Raw genomic sequence first — 25,783 nt, 5'->3', positions numbered from 1 at the left:
AAGAGCTCAAAACAAGGATTTGGAAAATCTGAGTTTCTGTTGTCTGGTCTTGAGAGATGGAGAGAGAGAAACACAATGAAAAAGTCTCCTCGATCAGTCTAAGTTCAGAGTGAAAAAAGTTTATGGGAAGTTGGTTTTAAATATTTATTCATATTTTAATGAGGTTATTATCACGTGGAGGCAATGTACTTCACCAGGGCCATGGCAGGAGACACACATTCTAAACAATGGGAAATCAGAGAAAACACTGAACATAGCTATTATGTTTGGCAGGAGGCATCTCTCCCCCTAGTCCTTTTTTAAATTTTTTTTTTAGTTCTCTTTTCTGCTAACAAAAGGGAAAAGTTTAAATGTGAGGAGATCTGTACCAGAGTTGGGGATTAACATATTTAATTTGCATAATGTCAGGGCTTTAAAGACTATGTAGGTGCTTGTAGTATAAAATATTCTTAGTTAAAAAGCAGCCCCCAAAATAGGAATCTCTTTTATTGTGCTTGGCTCTCCAAGTTCATTGTGAGGCTAAGTTAAAAAAGAACACCATTTTCCCAGTAAGGTTAATGAGTGATCTGTGGTGAGGTATAATTACTTCAGAAAAGGAGTTCTTTATCTGTCTCTTTCCCCAGATGATGTAAGGGAGTCATTGCTGAAGGTAGAATTTGACCCTCCATCCCCATTTAAATGTTGTAGTGATTAGATTTTTTTTTTAAAGAAAACAGTTGTTATAGGAAACTTGGACTTTTTTTTCTTAACCAGTATGATCATCGACTCTTTCTGTCCAAACACTCAGCAGGCTGTCTTGTAACATTTCTTTTTGGAAGCTATGAATACGCTGACAGCTTTGACTCCAAAAAGCTTTGTAGAAAGATATCTGCACTTTTAAAATGCCTACATGATAATAATAATAATAATAATAATAATAGTAATAATAATAATATTAATGATGATGATAATGGAACAACCAACATTTCTGTAGCACTTTGGTGTTTATTATACGTAGTGGATAGAGGACTGGATTCAGACCTGGGTTCTGTTGTGAGCAATACCACTTATTAATTGTAGGACCTTGACTAAGTCACTTTTCCTTTAGAGACACACTCTCCTGAGCTTAAATAAAATGATCACTAAAGTCATTTCAAACTCAAAACTGATGATTTTCAAATATTTCCCTAAGGCAGTATTGTTTCACGGGAGAGAAACCTGACAATCAAAGAGGGAAAAGACTAACAGAGCAATCTTTATCAAGCACCTACTATGTGCCAGGCACAATGTTAAGTACTTTGCAAATATTATTTCATTTGATCTTCACAATAACCCTGTGTAGTAGGTGGAGTTATGATCTCCATTTTAGAGTTGAGGGAACTGAGCTGTGTGATATATTGGAAGAGAATTTGATATCATAGGATTTGGGTTCTTATACCTACTCTGGCCTCAGTTTTATTATCTAGGTCTAGAGTCAGAAAGATCTGAATATACATCTTCCATCACTTTTTAGCCTTGTGATAGAAAATGAACCTCTGTTTGTCTCATTTTCAGACACTCGAAAATTAGGATAATAATACCATCAACTTCCTGGCATTGTGAAAATCAGATGACATAAAAATTTGTAAAACATGTAACACAATACCTAGCACATAGTAGGCAGTATGTAAATGCTGGCTTTTTTGTGAATAATGATACCAATATTAGTAATAACAATATTAGACATAATGTAGATAGTGATGTTAATATCATTATTATGAAGTTATTTTTCCAACTCTAAACCCAAAGGGATTATAATTCAAGTCAACAAGCCTACTATGTGCAAGGCAGTGTGTTGAGAAAAGGGGATTCCCAAAAGAGGGGTTACAAAAGACAGTCCCTGTGCTCAAGGATCTCACAATCAAATAGGGGAGAAAATGTGCAAACAGCTAAATACAAATAAGAGAAGATAAATTGGAGCTACTGAACATAGAAAAGGCATTCCAATTCATCCTGAATGGCTCTTCCAAAAGCAGAGATCTGACCTTTTTATCTCCCATGGCTCCCTATTACCTAGAAGATCACATGTAAAATTGTTTGACATTCAAGATCTTAATAACTATGCCCCTTTACCTTTCCAGTCTTTTTAGACATTATCTCTGTCCTTGAAGTACTCTGTGATGAATTGAGACTGGCCTCCTTGCTGTTCCTTTGACAGGACATTCAATTTCCTGACTGGGATTTTTCATAGACTTTCTACTCAATGTTCTCCTTCCTCATCTTTGCCTCCTGGCTTCCCTGGATTCTTTCAAGTCCTAGCTAAAATATTACTTTCTAAAGTAACATTTCCTGATGCCTCTTAATTCTAGTGCCCTCCCTCTATTTACCATCTCTGATTTATCCTATGGGGCAGCTAGGTGGCCCAGTGGATAGAACACTGGACTTGGAATCAGGAAGATTCATGTTCATGAGTTCAAATCAGGCCTCAGATACAAGTCACTTAACTCTACTTTACACAATTTCCTCATATGTAAAATGAGCTGCAGAAGGAAATGGCAAGCCAGTCCAGTATCTTTGCCAAGAAAACCCCAAATGGAGGCAAGTAGGTGGTGCAGTGGGTAGAGCACCAGCCCTGGAATCAAGATAACCCAAGTTAAAATCTGAACTCAGACTTTTACTAATTGTGAGACCCTGAGCAAGTCTTTTAACCTCAATTGCCTCCAAAAAAGTAAAAAAAAAAGAAAAGAAAAGAAAAAAGAAAACCCCAGATGGCATCATGAAGAATAAGACACTACTGAAATAACTCAACAACAAATTTATCCTTTACATAGCTTGTTCATACATAGTATTTGTATGTTTTCTCCCCCCATTAAAGTGTGAGCTCTTCAAGAGCAGAGACTGTATTTACCTTTATTTTTTCCATACTTAGTACAGTGTCTGGTACATAGTAGGTGCTTAATTAATGTTTATTCAATTAATGAATATTGAATAATTAATGTTTATTGAATATTATTGAATAGTTCTATATAAATATGAGATATGATAAATTGATTACTTTGTTGAAAAGGCTTTGAGTTCATACCTAGTGATTGTGTGTATCTTCTATGAAAATTAGTCTAGCTAAGTTTAGAGTGGCTCACCACCATTAGTTTGTCTGGCAGGGAATGAAGTTATTAGGACCATCAACCTAGATATGGAGGGGTTGTGGAGGAGTCTATAGAGTGGGTGCCCACAATGAGGAAATCACATATGATTAGAGAATATAATTTCATTACCCTCCCTACAGTGTTTGCACTCTAAACCTTTTTTTATTTTTTTCTCATTGTCATTCAGTCAATAAACTAATATTTATTGAATGCTAATTGTGAGTCAGGTACTGTGCAAGTTCTGGGGATACAAAGAAAGGCAAAAAAGTAAAAGAAAATAGTATTGGTTTTCGAAGAGACCATAGTCATTGTGCCCACTGTGAACAGTTTCAGAGAGTAGTTGGAGGAAATAACTTGATGGATTCTTAATTTGGAGTAGGTAGGTGATCTACTAGTAATCCTATCTGTTTCCACAATTGCCAAGCAAGTCAAACATTAGTTCATAGAGTCCAGAGCTAGAAGGTATGTTAGAAATCATCTGGTCCAAATACCTCATTTTGCCAATGAAGAACTGGGGTCCTCAGTGGATAAGTGAATTGCTGTACAGTTATCCCTTCCATTTCTAGCAAGGGTTAGGGGCATGGTGTCACCCCACCACTCCTCTAATCCTCACATCTGGAAAATCCACATGAAATTTTCTGTTCTGCCTTTGTACCACAGAAAAAGTCTGAATTATTACAGTAGTAAAAGAGAAAATATGTTGATATTATACAATACTATGCATATATATTATGCATTTATGAGTTTTAAAACTCTTTCTATGTCATCTTCTGGCCTTCATGTATCATCTGTGGCTTCCACAAAACTCCCCCCAAATTCTCATTTAATTTCTTGTCCCAGTCCATGATATATCAAAACTACAACGGGGAAAGTTTTGATGAGGAAGGGATAACTGTGTTCAAAAGAAATATCTGAATTCAGTCCTTCTCTTTCCAATTCCAGTGTTTTCTTTTTTTTTCCCACTAAATATTTTCCAGGCATAAGCCAAGTTAATTTTCATAGACTTGGAGAAGGGGAACCCAATAGTGTCACACAATGGCAGCAGCCCAAAAAGTGATATGTAAATAACGAATAACCTTGATCAAATGGTCCTGACACACCAAATGCTTTTCCAAAAATTATTAAAATGCAAAATCATCACAAAAAAAAACACCCTTTGAATTGTTTTTCCCCTCAGCAAACAAATAGAAAAGTTTTCCTTGTAATATATAATTAGCTAAGGTTAGGTGTTAAGTAGCATCAAATTTAACTTGTGTTTTCAGATATAATAAAATAATCATAATAATGCCATGGGTTACAGCCTGCTTCCTGACACAAAAATCCACTGTTTTAACACTATTTTCTTGATATTCATGGTCATAAATCAGGAAACACAATGATCTCCAAAGAAACTAATTTTTTAGCTGGTGAGCCAGTGGGTAATGGATAAATTCCCTATACTTGTAAGAAGTTGCTAGACCATTATCAACAGTAATTGGCCTAGAGAAGAGATTTAAAAATGATTCAAAGAAGTGAAAAACCAGAAAAGGAGGTGGGCTACTTGTATAGTAAGAGCAAGTGGTAACTGATAAACTACCTGAATGTTGTGCCAGTGACCAAGAAAGAGTTGGTGAAGGGCTTTAATCACTTTGGGTAGAGGATGTATAAGAGAATGTAGAAAGAAATATATAAAATTAAAAGCTGTTGGGTTATCATTTGCCCTAATGGAGGTATTACTCATAACCACAACAGCAATGCATCAAACTATATATTTTTTAAAGTTTATTTCTTTTCCTTTGGCTCATGCAAGTGTTTTATTTTGTTGTTGTTGTTAACTAAGCATCTTTTAAAAATATTGTTTCGTAATAGTTTATATCTAGAAAGATCAGACATTATTCACGTTTGCAGACATAAACATTTTACAGATGAGAAAACCAAGTCTAACACAAGTCAGTCAGTCAGTCAATAAACATTTGTTAAGCACCTACTATGTTCCAGACACTGTGTTAAGTCCTGGGGATTATTGTTGGTGTCCTTCATTCTCAAAAAGGACCATGACATTAGGAAGGTGATGTTATGACTTACAAGTGAATTGGATTTCTGTGGAAAGTTACCCACCTCACTCTTTCCTGGGGAGCCATCTGGGTCCAGTGGCAAGATGTACATCAGGATGACTAGAGATGGCCCAGGATAAAGTGGGAGACACTGGCCTTTTTAGGTTAAGGTCTTTCCTAGGTCACAGTCTGACTGAGGCGATACCCATTTAATGATTAAGGCTGGTAAGAAATGAGGCAAAAAATGGCTTCTTTTACCTCCATCCTTCCCTCCTTCTCTCCCTCTCTCTCTCCCTTCTTCCCTCCCTTCTCTGCTTCTAACCACTTAGGGAATCATACTGTTACCTGTGGGTGCTCTGCCCAAAGGAATATAAATTTTGATTGTTGAAACCTCCCAAGATATCTAGGGGTTCACAGGCTAGATTTCTTTTTCAAGGACCAGGCCTTAAATCCTTTTATCACTCTGGCTCTCTTTGATTGGCCAACAATAGGTCCCAGCCCAAGCCTCATTGTCATTGTTTGTGCTCTGATAGCTCAGAGTGAATTGAGCAGTTGTTTCTGCTTTGGCCAGAAACTCCAAGGATCTCCCCCTCCCAGACTGAAGTACTGGGCATAGGAAAAGAGGCACAGTGTCTTTATTCAAGGAGTTCGCAGTCTAGTGGGAGAGACAGCAAGCAAACAAATATTTACAAATAAGCTACATTCAGGATAAATGGAAAGGAGTTAAGGCACTAGGATCAGGAAAGGTTTATCTGGACCTTAAAGGAATCCAGGAAAGCCAGTAAGTAGATGTAAGGAAGGAGACAGCCAGATAATGTGCCCAGAGACTAGAGATGGAGTGGCTTGTTGTAGAATAGCAAGAAAGTCTGTGTCACTGGGCTGAATTGTACTGATGGGAAGTAAAGTAAAAAAAGAGACTAAAGAGCTCGAGGAATGATGAGGGTATAAGAGGTGGTCAGGTCAGGAAGGACTTTGAACACCAGGCAGAGGATTTTGTATTTAATCCTGCATGTAATAAGGAGATATCGCAATATTGAAGTGACATGGGGAAGTGATGTGATGAAGGTCAAATCAATTCAAGGCAAGGCTAGGCAACAGGCTTTTATTAAACAACTGCTATGTTCCAGGTACTGTGAAGGTCATACTGTGATTAGTGGCACAGTCCAGGTTATGTACCCAGCATGCTTAAGCTTAACAACCATCATGTGTATTTTGGTTTGTGATTTATAAAATTATTTTACACAAGAGAACTGGATTTGAATTTGGAGAACAAAGGTGTAAATTCTATTTCATTAAATACCTTGAGACTTTGGACAAGTCACTTAATCTACCTAGATTACTTATCTGAAAAGACAGACAGATAGATAGACAGACAGATAAAATGAGGGAGGTGAACAAAATAGACTTTAAAGCTTAAATACAGCTCACAATCTTATGAGCTATGAACCTTATGAACCTTATACTTTTTTTATGGTAGTTCTGTAAGGTAGATAGCGAAAGTATGAATTTATTTTACAGATAGGAATATAGAGGTTCAGAGGGAAGACTGTCTTACCCATGGTAGCACAGTTAGTGATTGAGAGAACCAAGAAATTAAATATTCTTTCCTCTACCTCATATAACACTTTAGATAATTAGATTCATATACCTGTATCCTTTTTTTTTTATGAGGACGCTAACTGCTTTTCCCCTCATGTGGAAACATTTTTGTTACATTTATATCAGTTTCCAAATGTATGCTGGCCCAGGCTAACTGCACATTTCATTTTGTGTCAGGAGCATTGTCTTGAGAGCTGACAGCAGAATAGTGGGAGTTTGTCTAAAAATGTTCGCATTAGATATTTAAAAAGAGAGCTATGTCTCCCCTACACACAGCATAATCTTGGGGTTCAAGTACTCCCATTAGTTAGTAACACTTCCCAGGTGCAATGAAAGTCTGGGCAAAGAATGCTTGCTTTAGAACAATACCTTCTTGGCAACAGTAGTCAAGGCAGATTACAGTGTTTATTACTGAGATGTGTGTGGCCCTAGATGGGATTCATCACTTAGCACTAGTATTTTGCTGTCATTTAAATTGGCTTATACTATACAAATCCATATGAGAAGTTGGCAGGATTACAGTTTGAAAAGAAAGGCTGCCTTATTCACATAGTTATCTTCCAAATTTTCTTTATCTCCAAAAGCTGATGTTTGCATATAGTTATCCATGGTAACAAAGTCTTATATCTGTGGTGGAATAGGAAGAACTGCATTAGAATCCTGGCTCAGTCACAAATTACATGAGCTTTCAAAAGTCATTTTGCTATTTTAGGTCTCAGTCAACCAATCCATAAAATGAGGATAATAATCCTTCTACTGCCTATAACTCAGGGTTAGCATAAGGAAAGTGACATGAATATATGTATTAATTTTATGAAAGTTAACTATTGCTGTTACTATTATTATTTCTACCTAGATCTGAGTCCTGGTTCAGCCATTGCCTATCTATGTGACTGGGCTCAGTCATTTCCTTGATAGTGTATAAAAATTCAGTTTCTTCTTCTGTACAATGAGGGTAGTGGACTACTTCACTTTCTTACTTAAAAAAATTAAACCAAAAATCTTCTTTTCTCATCTAATATTAAAATTTATTTTCATTTATTGAATACACACTGTCAAGTAATGAAAGAAATTGGACTCTGGGAAGCTTTCCTATGAAGAAATCATTTCAATGGTTAATTCAGGAAGGAGAACAGAGACACAGAAGTTGAATACCTAGGCTCAAAATAGATTGAATCTTTACTCCTCCAAATGATACCTTCAGGCAATGACACCATAAATCAGCCAGTACTTATTAGCTAGACAGATTAATAGATAAATAAATAAATGGATATATAAATAGATGGATGGATAGATAGATGGATAGATGTATAAAGTTCTGTAGATAGATAATTAGAAAATTAAACATTTGTTAAACACACAAAATATGCCAGATATGGTACTAAATGCCTACAAAGGACACTTCCTCAAATGGAGTCTCAGGTAATGAAAGCAACAGTCAGAGAAGAAGACTAAAGAGGTGGAAGAATTTACTACTTGAATATTATTAAGCACTTATATACAGAATAGGGGAGAATGTTCATCTCTAGTTGCCATGACTATTGGAGATCCCAGAATATGTTAGGGGTGGAACAAATGTTTCTGCCAAAGTCTTTAACTTTTAGATCTGTAGGAGACCTTAGAACAAAGATCATTAATCTTGGATATTGACTCTTAAAGGGACTGTGAATAGATTTCAGGGTGTCTGTGAACCTGGAAGGGAAAATAAATCCATATTTTCAATAAACTTTATAATCCTATGGTATTTTATATATTTATATTGGTTTTTTTTTTCCTGAGGAGTCCCTAGGCTTCACCAGGTTTGCTAAAGGGTCCCTGACAAACACACAAAAAGTTAAGAACCTCTTCCTTAGAACAGTGAATACGGACTGTTAGAAGACAGAATTTAATGTTAAAGTTAAAATGAAGCAACCTAAGCACCAAATATTAAAAGTGTAAGTGAACTTGTCCTTGGAACACATAATGAAAATAGAACACAATGTGCCAGAAGGTGACCTAGGAATATTTATGTACGTATATATGCATGTATACATGAATGTATGCATTTACGTGTGCTTATATGTATATAGTATACACATATTTGCATGTCTTTGCATATAACATATGTTTGTAAAATGACTGTTTTATATAGTACTTTATGTTTTTCAAAGTATGCAATGTATATTACTTATTATTCCATAAGAACTCTTCCAAGGTAGGTTATACAAGCATTTATTATCCACATTTTATGGAAGAAAAGTGACTTTCTTGTAGTCACTCAGAATGTAATGGTCAGTCTGAGATTCCTAATTGGGTTTCTACTTAACTGACTCCATATCCATTCCACTTGATATGGCCTCTTTAAGCACGGATCTTGAAAGAATCAGATGTAACCTTATACATCAAAAATTAAAATCATTTAGTTGTGAAACACTGAGGAGCCCCAGGAAGATGCACAGAAAACCATTCTTTCATTATGAAGACTAGGCCAAAGAGAGCTAGTTTAAAGGCTCCATCTTCTGGTACAATGTGCATATATATGACCTCAAGTCAGTTAAAGAATTTTATTTTACCTATCTGCTTCATCTCCAGTGATAAATCATTTTATTTCCTCCCTTTTGCCCCAAGAATCCAGTTTTTGTTTTTAATGATGAAATTTGATAGGGATATATGTAAAGCACTATCATTGATGTGACAAAAATTATAAATACAGAATAATGAAGTTGTAGCTAGATGCAGCAATGGCAGATGAAAGTTTTTTTTTTTTTTTAAATATGAAAAAGATCTAGGAATTCAGTGGACTTCAAATACAGTGGTACTTAACAGTACCCTATGGCAACCACAAAAGCTAATCTGATTTATGCGTCATTAATAGAAAAACAAAGTCCAGATCAAGGAAGGAGATAATGCTAACATTCTCTACCCTGGTAAGACTGCATAGAGGATGCGCAAGATTCTGGTAGAGGCAGATGGGTTGACAAGTAGAGTACAGCTTTGGACTTGCGAGTCAGGTACCTGAGTTTGTCATCCACCTTCAGATTCTTACTGTGTGACAAGGGAAGTCACTTAATATTTATTGCAGCATCAGTTTGTTTATCTGTAAAATGAAAGCAACACAGTCCCTACTCCATAGGGGTTGTTGGGATGATCAAAGGAGATATTTTACACACGTACACACACACACACACACACACACACAAATGTATGTGTGTACATACACCTATATGTATATAGTGTATGTATACTTGCATATAAACATGTGTGCATATGTATGCATATATGTATGTATACATGAATATATGCACATATAGATAGCTTTATGCAAACATTAACATACAGTATAAATGCTAGCAATTACTATTGTTGCTATTGCCATAACATAAAACAGATATTGAGTGATAAGAATGAAAAAAATGTGTGACTGTAAAGTGAGGAAGGATTTGGGGGTGTTTAACCTGGAGAAGATAAGATTTCATGGAAGTAGAGTGGAAAAACATAACTTTTTTTCAAGTGTAGTGAGCCTCTAGATTTATTCTCCAAACTCATACATGTTTCAAAAGGTCATATCCCCAGATTATGGCTGGCTTCATCTGCCATCAAGATTCCAGGGGTAATCCTGAAGAGTAGTGGGATGCTTATGATGCCATCTATCAATTTAAGTCCTCATATCAATATATTCCTATAGCATTTGCTACTGATTATTGCCTCCAAATCATTTGCTAATATGTTAGTATTTTATCAATATCACTGATAATTATTTAGCAAAAATTAGGTTGTAGAAAAATGTATTTACTAAAGAGACATAGCCATAAACAAACTCTAAAAGCATCTCCCCAAACTCATATATACTGTCCCTTTTACCATCTCATTCCCTGGAGAGGTTGAGCTCAAACTTGAAAAAGAGATTGTGATCAACACTTCTGCCACTGAGTTTACTCTTAAATGAATCATGGAAAATGGAAGAATGGCCCCCTTGGTTACTGGCCACAAAGTCTCAAATGTCAGGCAAATTGACTACTGTATTTAGGCAAGCAAATTGATCCTCAAGGCCTGGCTATTTCAACCTTTTGCAGCTCACAAAGTCATTCTGCTCCTAATTCTTCTTCACGTGAAAACAGAAAAGAATAAACATGACCGGGATAGAAACAACATCTGAGCTATACATTCTAAACCACATGATTCATAGGTGGGTAGGCTAGAGGCCCCTCACTCCCTGCTCAAGGAAAATTGATTCAATTTGTCTGATTAGTGACTTTCTTATGTACACAAAGTTCTACCTTAACAGCTAATTAAAACCATCTCCATTATTGCACAGCAACAAGAAACAGTCACAAGTATCTGTACGTGGTCTGAAGGTGGGGCAGGACAATCCATTCCAATGTTCAAACATGAAGATCCTCTAGCACATACTTGTATTGGTATCAAGGTCCCTGGTTCCTGCTGACAAAACTAGAGCTTCATTTTTCAGTTTCCCTCCTTCCTTACCCCATTAAAGAAGAAGACTGGTTATTTGGAACAACAATTAGATGTATACTTCTTTGTTTCAGTGGTCAGAAGATATAGGTGGATGTTTCAATGACTGCTTTCTTCTATTTATTGAATTCATTTCATACTTTTATCACATACTTCAAGGAAGGGGGCAGGAAGTTTTACTTTAATAGAGAACACTCAAAGGAAATGGCCAGTGATGGGGTGGGGGTGGGGTAGGGAGGGAGAGAAGTGAATTAAGAACAGATCTCGGAATGTTTTCTCTTAACACTCACTTAATATGTATTAATGCAGTACTCAGGATGGGATTTGTGATCTCAGGCCCTCACAGATGAGGAAATGTTATTGTTTATGACCTGCCACTCATTCGGAGTGAAAATAGATTCCAAGTTTCCAAATTAACTCAGCATTCACCTCACTGCAAATCGCAGTTCATACTTTCACTATTTCCATTTCCTACTCCTCATATATCTTTTCTCCCATCTTAGCCTATTGAATCCCTCCTATCCCAGAAAAGCTTGGTCAAATGTGAAGTCTTCCCTCCAGAAATTCTTCTCTGCCTTTTCAAGATAGAAGTGATCTGATTTTATGCAGTTCTAATTTGTTACATTTCCTCCTTGTCTCAGTGTTGTTTTCATCTTTGCAAATCCCCTAGAACCTAGCATGGTGCCTTGCACATTGTTAACATTTAATGTATGTTTGTTAATAATAGTAATTCACATTGAAATGACATTGGAAGTCTTGCATGGGGCTTTTCTCACACCACCCCTGTGAGGTAGCTGGTGTTAACTATTATTATCTCCATATTGCATATGGAAAAAGTGAGAGATCATGTGCCTTGCCTGAGATACCCAACCAGTAAAGGTCAGAAGTCAGATCTGACTATCTCCTGACTACACATCTGGCACTCTATCTATCCTACAAAGCACCTTCTCTTGTTGCATGAAGCATTTTATGTCCTTCTTTAATACATTTCTTGTTCAATAACCTGCAATAGCACCAAATTGTATATGAAGGGCAGAAGCCCCATTTACTTTACCACTAATAGGAATAACAGGCATTAAAACATTATTAGCATATATGAACTATCTTATTAACCTGAACTTTTTTTTTAGCTGACCTTTGATCTCATTGTTGTTGGGACTTCCATAAATTCAGATCAGTATTTCTTCTGAAATTCACAGGTTTAGAGAGGGCCCAAGAGCATAGAGAGGCCCAAGGGTATAAAGCTATCATGTGGCAGATATGGGACTTGAACCCCTAAAATGATATTTCCTTGAAAGGAAAGTGTTTGTGTGTGTATGTGTGTGTATATATGTACATGTATATATGTATGTGTATGTATACATATGTATATATGTATGTGTATGGTCAACAAACATTTACAGAAATATTAGAAAATAATTAAACAAAATTATCATAACATACATATTTACCATAAGAAAATTTTCTTTTTCATCTTTTATTATAGATAAAATAAATATTTTACATTCATAGTCATCGTCAAATTTTGGTTGGTTCATACGTATTTGAATAGAGAGATCTCATTGTCAACTTAAAAAAAAATACTTCTAAGGGTGTGCCCAAGAAATGAAAAAGAGGAGGAGCAGGAGGAAGAGGAGGATAGTGACATCATTTATATAATACTTTAAATTTTGCAAATCACTTTTAAAAATATCTCATTTTATCCTTATGACATCTATGCTTAGCCCTATGCTGGAATAAAATCTTACTTTATTTATACCAAGAAAATATTAATAGTTACTGATCCATATAACCACTTAGTCATTTGAAATTTTCATAAAAGTAATCTACAGATATTACTAAGCTATGATTGCTGAGTATATTAAAGAGGAATAATCACTTTTTTGTAGGCAATATTCCAGAATAATTCAAAACTTTACCATCACATAATTGATTGAAGTGTGTAAAGAATATAAGAATCCAATGTGACTCGCATGATTTGATTCTTTATTAATCAATCAATAAGCATTTCCTTCTACTTCAGTTTTCTCATCTGGAAAAAGGGATAATAAAAGCACCTGACTTGCAGAGTTGTTGTGAGGCTCAAATGAGATAACATTTATAAAGTACTTTGCAAACCTTCCAGCACAATATAAATGTTAGCTACTATTATTCATTTATTGTGCACTGATTATCTTACCCTGTGATAGGCATGGGGAATACAAAGGCAGAGACATAATAATCCTGCTCTCAGGAGTTTACATTTTAACACTGCATACAATATGTAAATATACTAACCTTAGAGGTGAAAAACATGAGTTGGATATAGAAAAAGAAATATTCCATGTATGAGGGGCAGAGAAAGCAGAAATATTGAGATGAGACATGGTGTGTCTTATGTGAGGAAGAGTGAGGGTGGCAAGTACAGCTGGAAAAGAGACCATGGAGGGAAGGAATTTTTAACAAGACTCAAAAAGTAGGATAGGGACGACAGATAGGGATATTTAAATGTCAAATAGAGCCTATGTTTGATTGTAGGTTTGATAAAGGGTTACTGAAGTTCATTCATTGTGAATTACATGGTCAGACTTTCATTTTAGGAAAATCAATTTGATGATGAATTAGAACACGGATTGAAATGGGGAGACAACTTGAGGCAGGAGGACCAATTAGGAGGCTTTTACAACAGTTGATACAAGAGATGATGAAGACCTTAACTAATGTGTTGGCTATGTGACTGGAGGGAAGAGAATGTGTACCAATATAGAAATGACAAGATTTGATAGTAGACTGGATATTCAAGGTGAATAAATTTGAGGAGTCAAGATTGAATTGATGATGACTTAGTTGAACATTTTGGGCCTGGTGAAATCACTGAAACATGGGGGGGGGGGGAATGGAAAAGCACCCAGGACAGAGGCTTGGGATATAACCATAGTCATGGGCATGACATGTGCCAAGATTCAGTAGAGACTAAGGAGTTTACATTTTAACAGTGCATACAATGTTTGTATCATCAAGGAAACAAACAGTACATGAGAGGAGATCAAAAGTAAAGAAGATGGGGAAGGTGATAGTGACTGTAGTATAGAGTTTGTGAGGAAGAAAATAAGGAAACAAGTATTTGTTACGGGTCTACTATGTACTAGGGACTGTGCTAAGTGCTTTACAAATATTCTATGTATACCTCGCAGCAACCTGGAAAGTAGATGCTATTACTGTTCTCATTTTACAGTTGAAAAAACTGAGGAAGATGGATATTTAATGACTTACCCAATGTCACAAAACTGGTTAAGTATTAGAGGATTTGAATTATGGTTTTGTTGACCCAAGCCCAGTGCTCCATCAACTACTTCACTTTGTTTCTTCTAGTGGGATAATGTCAAAGGAATATGAGTTGAGAAGGGAGGGAAAATAACTTTTAAAGAACAACTGCAACAGAAGTGTGCTAGAGCCAATCATAACTAGTTTTTGAAAGATTGTTAAAGTTTTAGTTTGAGTATTTAAACACCAGAGCTTGGCAATCACTGCAAATAAAGTTTTGACATTTGATTTTCTGGTTATCTAGATTTTTTTGTGTGTTAATCATGCAGATTATAATTATAAACTTGTGTACATATTTTTGGGGGTAGGGCGTGATTGTTAAACTTTTACCGATGTACCCATACATCATCCTATAAACACTGCTTGAGCTCAGCAGGAGTTCAGTAGAAGGCTCAGTGAATAAAGGACCCTCTATGCTGGAGGTCTGGTGATTGTCAGCTAACAATAAGCATAATACGCATTTGTATATTCCTTTATGTTTTGTAAAGTGATTTATGTAAAATTATCTCATCTGAGATTCACAGCAATCCTCAACAACATAGTCATGTAGGTTAGGTTATGTAAAGAGAATCAGTGAGACTGTAGCACCCCAGGTTAGAAGATATGGCATGAAAGATAACTGACAAATACATTAGACTATTAGATTATCAGTTAATCGAATGAAGTGATAAGTGTCATGCTTATGAAACATGTAGATGACTGATACTGAGCTAGGATTGGAGAGCTAAAATATTATATGCCAATCACTTTCCATAAAGATCTCAGCAGACTAGAACTTTGGGCCAAGTACAGTATAATAAAATAGAATAGCCTAAAGTTTAGTTGCTCTTTTTTAACAATTAAAATTATAATTATAAGAGGGGAATATAGATGTAAAATTTTAAATAAAATATTAGCAAAAAGATTACAGTGATCTACTTCTCATGAGAATAATACATGATGACCAGATAGGATTTATACCATGAATGCAGGGCTGGTTCAATATTAGGAAAACTAGCAGCATAATTGATCATATCAACAACAAAACTAAGAGAAACCACATAATTATGTCAATAGATGCAGAAAAAGCTTTTGACAAAATACAACACCCATTCCTATTAAAAACACTAGAAAGCATAGGAATGAATGGAGTCTTCCTTAAAATGATAAGTAACATCTACCTAAAACCTTCAGCAAGCATTATATGTAATGGGTATAAGCGAGAAGCATTTCCAATAAGACCAGGAGTGAAAAAAGGATGTCCGTTATCACCACTGTTATTTAATATGGCACTAAAAACATTAGCTTTTGCAATAAGAGAAGAAAAAGAATTGTAGGTATTAGAATAGGAAAAGAAGAAACAAAGCTATCACTATTTGCAGACAATATGATGAAATTCTTAGAGAATCCTAGAGAATCAAGTAAAAAACTACTCAAAATAATAAACAACTTTAGCAAAGTTGCAAGATATAAAATAGACACACATAAATCATTGATGTTTCTGTATATTACTAACAAAGCCCAACAGCAAGTGACAGAAAGAGAAATTCCATTTAAAGTTACTGTGGGCATTGTAAAATATTGAGGAGTCTACTGCTAAAACAAACCCAACAACTATATGAACACAATTACAAAACACTTTTCACATAAATAAAGTCAGAGCTAAATAATTGGAAAAATATCGGTTGCTCATGGATAGGACTAGCTAATGTAAAAAAAAAAAAGACAATTCTACCTAAGCTAATTTACATATTTAGTGTCATACCAATGAAAGTACCAAAAATTATTTTATAGAGCTAGAAAACATAATAAAAGAGATTCATCTGGAAGAAAAAAAGGTCCAGAGTATCAAGGGAAATAATGAAAAGAAATGCTAGGTTAGGTAGCCTAGCAATTCCAGATCTTACATTGTATTATAAAGTAGCAATCATTAAAACTACCTGGTATTAGCTAAGAAATAGAGTGGTGGATCAGTAGGATAGGTTAGGTACACAAGACAGAGTAGTCAATGACTATAGTAATCTACTATTTGATAACCCCAAAAACTCCAGCTTCTGGGATAAGAACTCAGTATAAAAAAAGAAAGAAAGAAAGAAAGAAAGAAAGAAAGAAAGAAAGAAAGAAAGAAAGAAAGAAAGAAAGAAAGGAAGGAAGGAAGGAAGGAAGGAAGGAAGGAAGGAAGGAAGGAAGGAAGAAGAAAAGAAAGAAAGAAAGAAAGAAAGAAAGAAAAAGAAAGAAAAGAAAGAAAGAAAGAAAGAAAGAAAGAAAGAAAGAAAGAAAGAAAGAAAGAAAGAAAGAAAAGAAAAAGAAAGCAAACAAAAAAAAACTGCTAGGAAAACTGGAAATGAGTATGCAGGAACTAGGCCTAGACCAACATCTTACACCATATACCAAAATAAAGTTGTAATGAGTACACAATTTAGATATAAAGGCTGATACTATAAGCAAAGTAACAGAGCAAGGAATAGTTTACCTATCAGATTTATGGAAAACAGAAGAATTTATGACCAAACAAGAGATAGAAAACATTATGAAATGTAAAATGAATAATTTTGATGATGTTAAATTGAAAAATTTTTGCACACAAAAAAGCCAATGTAATCAAGATTAATAGGGAAGCAAGAAACTGGGAAAGAAATTTTACAACCAGTGTCTCTGATGAGGGCTTAATTTCTAAAATATATAGAGAACTAAGTCAAATTTACAAGAATACAAGTCATTCCCCAATTGATAAATGATTAAAGGATATGAATAGGCAGTTTTCAGAAGAAGAAATTAAAGATATCTATAGTCATATGAAAAAATGTTCTAAATCACTTTTGATTAGAAAAATGCAAATCAAAACAACTCTGAGGCACCACATCGCACCTGTCAGATTGGTCAACATGATAAAACAGGAAAATGATAAATGTTAGAGAAGATGTGGGAAAATTGGAACACTAATGCATTGTTGGTGAAGTTGCAAACTGATCTACCCATTTTGTAGAGCAATGTGAAACTGTGTGCAGAGGGCCCTTTGACCCAGCAATACCACTTCTCAGTCTGTATCCCAAAGAGATCATTAAAAATGGGAAAAGGAACTGCATGTACAAAAAAATATTTATAGGAGCTCTTTCTGTGGTGGCAAAGAATTGGAAATTAAGGAGATGCCCATCAATTGGGGAATGACTGAACAACTTGTGGTATATGAATGTAATGGAATACTATTGTGCTATAAGAAATGATGAGCAATCAGACTTCAGAAAACCCTGGAAAGATGTGTATGGACTGATGCTGAGTGAAATGAGCAGAACCAAAAGAATGCTGTTCATATTAACACCCACATTGTGTTATGACTAACTTTGATAGACTTAGCTCTTCTCAGCAATATAAGAATCTAAGACATCTCCAAAAGTCTCATGATGGAAAATGCTATCCACATCCAGAGAAAGAACTGTGAAGTCTGAAGGCAGATTGAAGCATACTATTTGCTCTTTTTTTTCCTTCAGTTTTCTTTTATTTCTTTTTTTCTTGTGATTATTCCTATTGGTTCTAATTCTTTTTTACAACATGACTAATGTGAAAATATGCTTAACGGGAATGTATATGTAGAGCTTATGTTAGATTGCACACTCTCTCGGGGAGGGATGAAAGGAGAGAAGGGAGAAAATTTGGAACTCAAAAGCTGATGGAAGTGAATGTTGAAAACTAAAAATAAATTAATTAATAAAAATAAATTTAAAAAATAGAAAAAGTAAAATTTTTAAAAAATTTAAAAGAGGGGGACAAAATTACTAGAAAATAATTTTGAAAAAAAAACATCATAGAGTTTTAATTGACTGTGAAGTCAAAATGAGTTAGTCATATATTCAATTGAAGCCATAAAAAAAACTGTTTTCCGAGGTAACAATTATGAAACATTATATCTAGAACAAGGGAAATAATTTTCTTCTCATATTCTACCCAGATGGCATATGATATATTGCTTAGGTTTGGGTTCCAAATTGACAAGCTAGTTACTTTGCCAAATGAGTAAAATTTGAAGGATCTGTTCCTGTTTAATCTGAAAAATGAAAGACTTAGAAAGGCAAATGATTACTGTCTTCAAATATTTGAAATATTGTCCTATGAAAGAGGTATTAAAATTTTTCTGTTGACTCCCAATGGCAGAATTTTGAGTGGTAAATTGTAGAGTAATAGAATGTAAGTAACATTTTCCTGACAATTTCATCTGCCCTCAAATAGAAATGGACTACTCTTAGAAGTAGTGACTCATCCTCACTAGGAGGCTCAATATTTACTTATTGGGACTATTAAGGGAGGGGACTCTTTTTCTTCAGGATATCATGGGATATTGTTCTTATTCAAGTATGAATTGTAATACTTGATTTCTGTGTTACCTTTGAGCTCTGAAATTACACTATTTACTTCATCCTGGGTTTGTGTTTCATCATGCTTACAAAACCATTCCTACCCTAGGTGTTTCTGCTGACTGACTCCCCAGGAATTATGTTTTGCTTTGCAACATGAGTCTGATTGAAAATGAACAAAAAACATTGGATTAAAAGCTTGAAGGGATCATAGAGAACTTGTAGTCTCCTTAATTTTACATGTAAGAAAGCTAACAACTAGAAAGTGGAAGTGTCAAGTAATAATTAGTAGAGCCAGGGCACACTTTCTACAGTACTTTGTCATGTTTTAAACCCATTCCAAGTATCTCTCTTTGCCTCCTTCTCCTCCCCATTCTCTATGTCTCTGCCTCTGTCTTAGTCTCTGTCTCTCTCTGTCTGTCTGTCTCTCCGTCTCTTTGTCTCTATATCTGTCTGTTGCTCTGTCTGTCTCTGTCTCTCTCACTCACTCCCATCCACTAATTAAACAGATTTGTCATTTGCATTTTTTCTTTCTTTCTAATGACAGAGCTTAGCATAGTGCCTGGTATAATTCAATTCTAAATGATTTATTGTTATTTATTAATTACTTGATTTTCCAGGCAGCTGTCCAGATCCAGGTAGAATAAGTCTATGAACCTTTAAGTGCTAATTACCTAAAATCATCCAGCTCCATTAATGTCTTGATCACTCAATCTAAGGAGTATATTACTACTTTTCTTCTAAACTGTCTCTCACAAAATCTCACATGCTTCCACTTCTTGTCTCTTATTCATGTTGCTCTCTTTTCTTTTTGTTGTCTAGGTCAAAGGTTTATTCAAAATACTCTTCAGCCTTTGGGTTGATACTTACCCATTAATGGACTCATCAGTGAAATCATCTATCACGTTATGTTCATTTGCATACACCTGAGCTTTCAAAGGAAATATATAAAATGAGTCTGCCTCATTGGATAAAATGAATTTACACTATTCAAACACATTGAGATGGGACAATTCATTTCCCCACAGCTGGCTTCAGTGTCCATTATCTTTGGATCAATGAAGTTAGGCAGACCAGACCTCTTAAGCTCTAAAGTACACTTTTGTGGTCTCTGCAATCCAATTTAGATGTCTGCATTGATCCAGTTAACCAAAAAATTGCCAGGTCTGCCCCACTTTGTGTTGAACAGACATTGCTTTATTGTGGATATTGCTATCCTCTTGAGAGATTTTTAAGAGATTATGTGCTGATGATCCCCTGCTTTCTCAGGGTTGTTACACTTTATTAATTGTGTCATTCTCTGTCCTCAAAAGAGTGCTATATGATTAAAAAATAAAATAAAATTGAACTACTATTGTGCAATCTGCCGCAGGATATGGAAGCAGAAGAATTGGGAACTGGTTTTGCTACTTACGGCTATGTGATATTCAACAAGCTAAACTCAATAAAATGGGTGGTAGCAATGGATCTAAGTTAGAGTGTTATTAGAAGAATCTGATTCAACAATGCATTTAAAGTGTTCATTTTTTTAACTATAAATATTTTAAAGGATTTAGAGCTGAAAAGGAGGATTTGTTTACCACATCTCTTTTCACTTTTGCTCAGATTGCTCCTATAACTTCCTCACTGAGTTATGCTCAATATAGAGCTGTGATAAATAAAATCAGGATAATAAGATGATGATGATGATGATGATGATGATGATTAGTGCTGATCACTTGATCAGATTGCCTCTCTCCCAATGGAAGAAGCATTAAGCCAAAGACATCCATCTACTCAGTTTACAGATGAGGAAACTGAAGCTCCTTCACTTATATATCTTTTCTTTTGTCACTCAGATAGTAAGGAACAAAGCTAGGATTTATAGCTGGGTTCATTCACTAAAAATGTTGAACATTTTAAACTCTACCATGACATGCAATTATTTCTCCTACAAGCACCACTATGCTGATAACTCAGCCTTGTATTCTCAATATTACCAACTCTCTCAGCTCCCTCTATCTTCTGACTGAAGGGCTAGAGCATGGAGCACTAAACTCCTTTCAAAGCTGTTCTTTATAAAGGACAGGATTGGGACTTCCCAGCTCAATTTCCACTTTTCCATCTACTGCTCTTCTTGGTTTCAACTCTGTGGAACAAAATGTCTGCTTTTCAGGTACCATCTTGTTCTCTCCTCATCTATCCCCACCACCCTCTTTCAAGGTTCTTTTTGTATATCGGCAGTGACCACCCAAGTTCAAAGATTCTTTAATGGGATGTAAAGAGATCCCAATGCTGGCATGGAATCTATTCTTTCTTTCAAGATTTCATTGAAAAAATTGTAGGATTTTTTTTTTGTAGACTGAATGAACAATCCACTACTTTAAATTTATTTTGTTTTTCCATAACTTGTTGCTCCTGAGAACATTATTTTTTGTTTCACAAAAAATAAACAACCAAAAACAAAAAGCAAAATACAATAGCAAAGAAGTTTAGAAAAATAAACAATCTCTGCAATATCATTGTTTACTTCATTTCCCATTCTCATTATAATCACTGTCAAAATAATAAGTTCAATTGGTATTTTGTTCATTACAACTTGAATAAGGTATCAGAATTTTAATGTTTCATGTATTCAAAGAATTAGAGTAGGATGTATTACTTTGACCTTTTCAATATTCAGTATACATGGATTACTAGATATTTCCAACTTTTCCCCTTGTTTATAATTCGCTCTGCTTCACATATTATTTTCCCTCTTAATTGTTAGAGGAGAACTAGAGTAGTCCACTATTCAAAATACAGGGGTTGAAAAGGTCAGAAGAATTTATTATGGTCTAGATCCACACTAAATATCAATAAGAACATTTTTTAAATCTTTGCTTATTTGCATTGATATATTATCATCATTACCAAGCACCAAAGGATCATCTACAAAAATTGCAGCTAGTTTTCTTCTACCCTTGGCCTGAAGATCTTTATTGAAGGGGAATCTACTACCTGTAAAAGCAATGTATTCACGTTTGCAGAAGCTCTAAATAGAACAATTTCAATTCATTTCTTTTCCTTAATTTATAGGTATCCTGTCAGTTTCCAATTCATTGCCACCACAAAAGAGCTGCTATAAACACTTTTTTTTGGTACATGTAGATTTTTTCCCCTTTTTAATGATTTCTTTGGCATATAGACATAGTAGTGGTATTGCTGGACAAAACAATATGCAAAGTTTTATAGTCCTTCGGGCATAAGTCCAAATTGCTCTCCAGAATGGTTGCATCAGTTCACAACTCCACAAACAATTCATTAGTGCTCCAATTTTCCCACATCTTTTTTCAACATTTATCATTTTCCTTTTCTACTGTATTAACCCATCTGATAGGTGTGAGGTGGGAGCTCAGAGTTGTTGTATTTTGCCTTTCTCTAATCAATAGTCATTTAGAGTACTTTTATCTATCTGTCTCTATCTATCTAGCTAGCTAGCTATCATCTATTTATTTATTTAATTTTGGTGACGCGTTTGGAGTTAAATAACTTGCCCAGTCACACAGCTAGTGAGTGTTATGTGTCTGAGGCTAGATTTGAACTCAGATCCTCCTGACTCCAGGGCTGGTGCTGTGTCCACTAGAGTATTTTCTCATATGACTACAGATTGCTTTAATTTCTTCATCTAGAAACTGCCTATTGATATCCTTTGACCATTTATCAATTGGGGAAAGACTTGTATTCTTATAAATTTGACACAGTTCTCTATATATTTGAGAAATGAGGTCTTTATGAGAAACAATGGCTATAAAGATTATTTCCCAGCATTCTGGTTCCTTCTAATATTGGTTGCATTGGCTTTATTGTGCAAAAAGTTTTTTTTTTAAATTTAATGTAATCAAAATTATCTATTTTACATTTCATAATATATCCTCTCTCTTGTTTGGTCATAAAATCTTACCTTCTCCCTAGATCTGACAGTTAAACTATTCCTTGCTCTCCTAATTTGCTTGTGTTATCACCCTTTATGTCAAAATCATGTAGCTATTTTGACCTTATCTTGGTATAGAGTGTGAGATGTTGGTCTATGCCTAGTTTCTGCCATATTATTTTCTAGTTTTTCCGGCAGTTTTTGTCAAATATTGAGTTCTTATCCCAGAACCTTGAGTCTTTGGGCTTATCAACCAGTAAAATACTATGTTCATTTACTACTATGCCTTGCGTACCTAACCTATTCCACTAATCCATCTCTTTATGTCTTAGCCAGTACCAATTAATTTTGATGATTGCTCTTTATAATACAGTTTTAGATATGGTACAGCTAGACCATCTTCCCTTTCTTTTTTTTTTCATTGATCCCCTTGATATTCTAAAGCTTTTATTTCTTTCAGATGGATTGTGTTATTATTTTTCCAGCTCCATAAAATAATATTGTGGTAGTTTGATTGGTATGGTACCAAACAAGTAAATTAATTTGGGTAGAATTATTATTTTTATTGTATTATCATGGCCTAACCACAAGCAACTGATAGTTTTTCCAATTGTTTAGCTCCAACTTTTTACGTGAAAAGTGTTTTGTAATTATGTTCGTGTAATTCCTGACCTTGTCTTGGCAGATAGAATCCCAAATATTTTATATTGTCTGCAGTAACTTTAAATTGAACTTCTCTTTATATCTCTTGCTGCTAGGCTTTGTTGGTAATAGATAGAAACGCTGATGATTTATGTGGGGTTATTTTATATCCTTCAACTGTGCTGAATTTGTTAGTTGTTTCAAGTAGTTTTTCAGTTGTTTCTCTAAGTACACCAACATATCATCTGCTAAGAGTGGTAGTTTAGTTTCTTCATTGTCTATTGTAATTCCTTCAATTTCTTTTTCTTCTCCTAGCTAAAGCTAACATTTCTATTACAATATTGAATACTAATGGGTGATAATGGGCATCCTTCTTTCACCCCTGATCTTATTGGGAGAGCTTCTAGCTTATCCCCTGTACATATAATGTTTGCTGATGGTTTTAGATAGATACTACTTATCATTTTAAGGAAAACTCCATTGATTGCTATAATCTCTAGTGTTTTTAATAGGAATGGGAGCTGTATTTTGTCCAAAGCTTTTTTCTACATTTATTGAGATAATTATATAATTTCATTTAGTTTTTGATATGATCCAATTATACTTATAGCTTTCCTAATATTGAACCAGACCTGCATTCCCGGTATAAATCCCACCCGGTCATAAGAGTATTGTCCTGGTGATATAGTGCTACTTTCCCTTTAGTGATATTTTATTTTAAATATTTGCATCAATATTAATTAGGGAAATTGGTCTATAATTTTCCTTCTCTGTTTTATTTCTTCCTATATTAGGTATCTGTACCATATTTGTGTCATAAAAAAAAAATCAGTAACTCCTATTCAGATCTTATCACAGTACCTAGCACATCTTTGCTATTTAATAAATGTTCATTTACTGACTTTTGTTTTTTAAAGCAGACTTAGTTCAATTGTCTGCCCTCTGGACAGACACATGAGTGTGAGTTTTCAAAAGATGTTTGGTTAACTCCTGATAGGGAGAGTTATTGAACATAGTCTTTCTTCCGCAGGTCTGGGGTTAGGTAGCTGTATGTTTTGGAGATGGCATCAAAGTTAGCTTTAGCAAAGTTGTCCAGAGTGTCAGTACAGCCCCTTGCAGAAGTGTAGCAGTTATCAATTCCAGCCATCATTAGGAGCTTCTTAGGCACAGGAGTTGAGACAATACCAATACCCCTAGGGGTGGGATCAGGTGCACCAGAATCAATCCCCATCCCTAGTGACCTTGTAGGGCACTATGTAAGCCTTGCCAATCTGGTTCTACCAGTAGCTACATCTTACAGGAGTATGGACAGCTTGATCAAAATGATAGAAATACGAATATCTGTGGCCACTTCCTTGGAGCACTTGACACCCAGGCCAACATGGTCATTGTATGCCGTTGTAGTCACCAATGGCCATAAAAGCCTTGAAACAATGTTGTCTAGCTCTAGTTTGTTTATAAACAGGTATTATCCTTAGTATCTCATCTTTCATTGAAGATCCCAGGAAGAAGTCTATAATCTCAGACTCCTTAATAGGAAGGGAGAAAAGATATCTTCCAAAGACTAGATCTTCATGTCCTTAACTAGCTGGCCCAGCTTAGTGACAGAAACCCACTCCTTGTCTTTGGCCTTTCCCCCTCAGGCCCCTTGGCCCTGACCTTGGCCCCAACTGCCAAAGCCACATCAGAAATCACCTTGATGTTCAACTCCAGGGCCTGGGGCCTCCCACTCATCCTGCAGCACCAGTGTCATCACCAATTTGTTTTTCACTACAAGTAGAAGGAATGACTGGATTTTAAGTGCTTAATGAATACTTACATAGGGGTGTGTGTGTGTGTGTGTGTGTGTGTGTGTGTAAGTTTTTGTGATTTTCTATGTATAATTTCCCAGAATTACTCGTAAGCCCACAAAAGGCATGTAGGGATCATGGGGTCGAAACCTGAATGAAACCTTGTGGGTTAAAAGAGTATAAAATTAAAGAACTTAAATTGGAAGAATATGTAGATGCAATCTAGGAAATACATGTACACACACACACACACGCACACACACACACACACACAGAGACATGCACACATTTTACCGATGAGGAAATTGAATCCTAGGCCTCACTCAAGATATGCTCACTCCAATTATGTGTCAGGTCATATTTGAATCTCCAAATTCTAGTCAGTGTTCTTGACCCCTTCAACTTGGAACCCCTCATTTTGTAGAGCTATGATCCATGTTGAAGGGATTGTATCAATTGATAAGAACATGGATTTTTAAAGTAATTATCCACTGTAGTTAATATGTAAAACATTGGGAATACACACTTACACACACACATACACATTTAGAATGTCTAATCTAAAGATTTAACTCAATGCTTTTGCAAGGGAACAAATACATTTTGTCACCCATATAACCTGCACTTGTAATTATGTTTC

The 25,783-nt window shown here is 35.2% G+C and overlaps 1 pseudogene; it reads right to left on the bottom strand.

Moving 5' to 3' along the window:
- Positions 1–24,247: 24,247 nt before the first annotated feature.
- Positions 24,248–25,282, bottom strand: LOC110192134 (small ribosomal subunit protein uS5 pseudogene; annotated as a pseudogene).
- Positions 25,283–25,783: the final 501 nt, after the last annotated feature.

The sequence above is a fragment of the Phascolarctos cinereus genome, unplaced genomic scaffold (assembly GCF_003287225.1).
Source record: "Phascolarctos cinereus isolate Bilbo 61053 unplaced genomic scaffold, phaCin_HiC Scaffold_2;HRSCAF=192, whole genome shotgun sequence".
NCBI lineage: Eukaryota > Metazoa > Chordata > Mammalia > Diprotodontia > Phascolarctidae > Phascolarctos > Phascolarctos cinereus.
The sequence above is the reverse complement of the archived record's forward strand: the minus strand, read 5'-3'. Positions and strand labels throughout refer to the sequence as shown.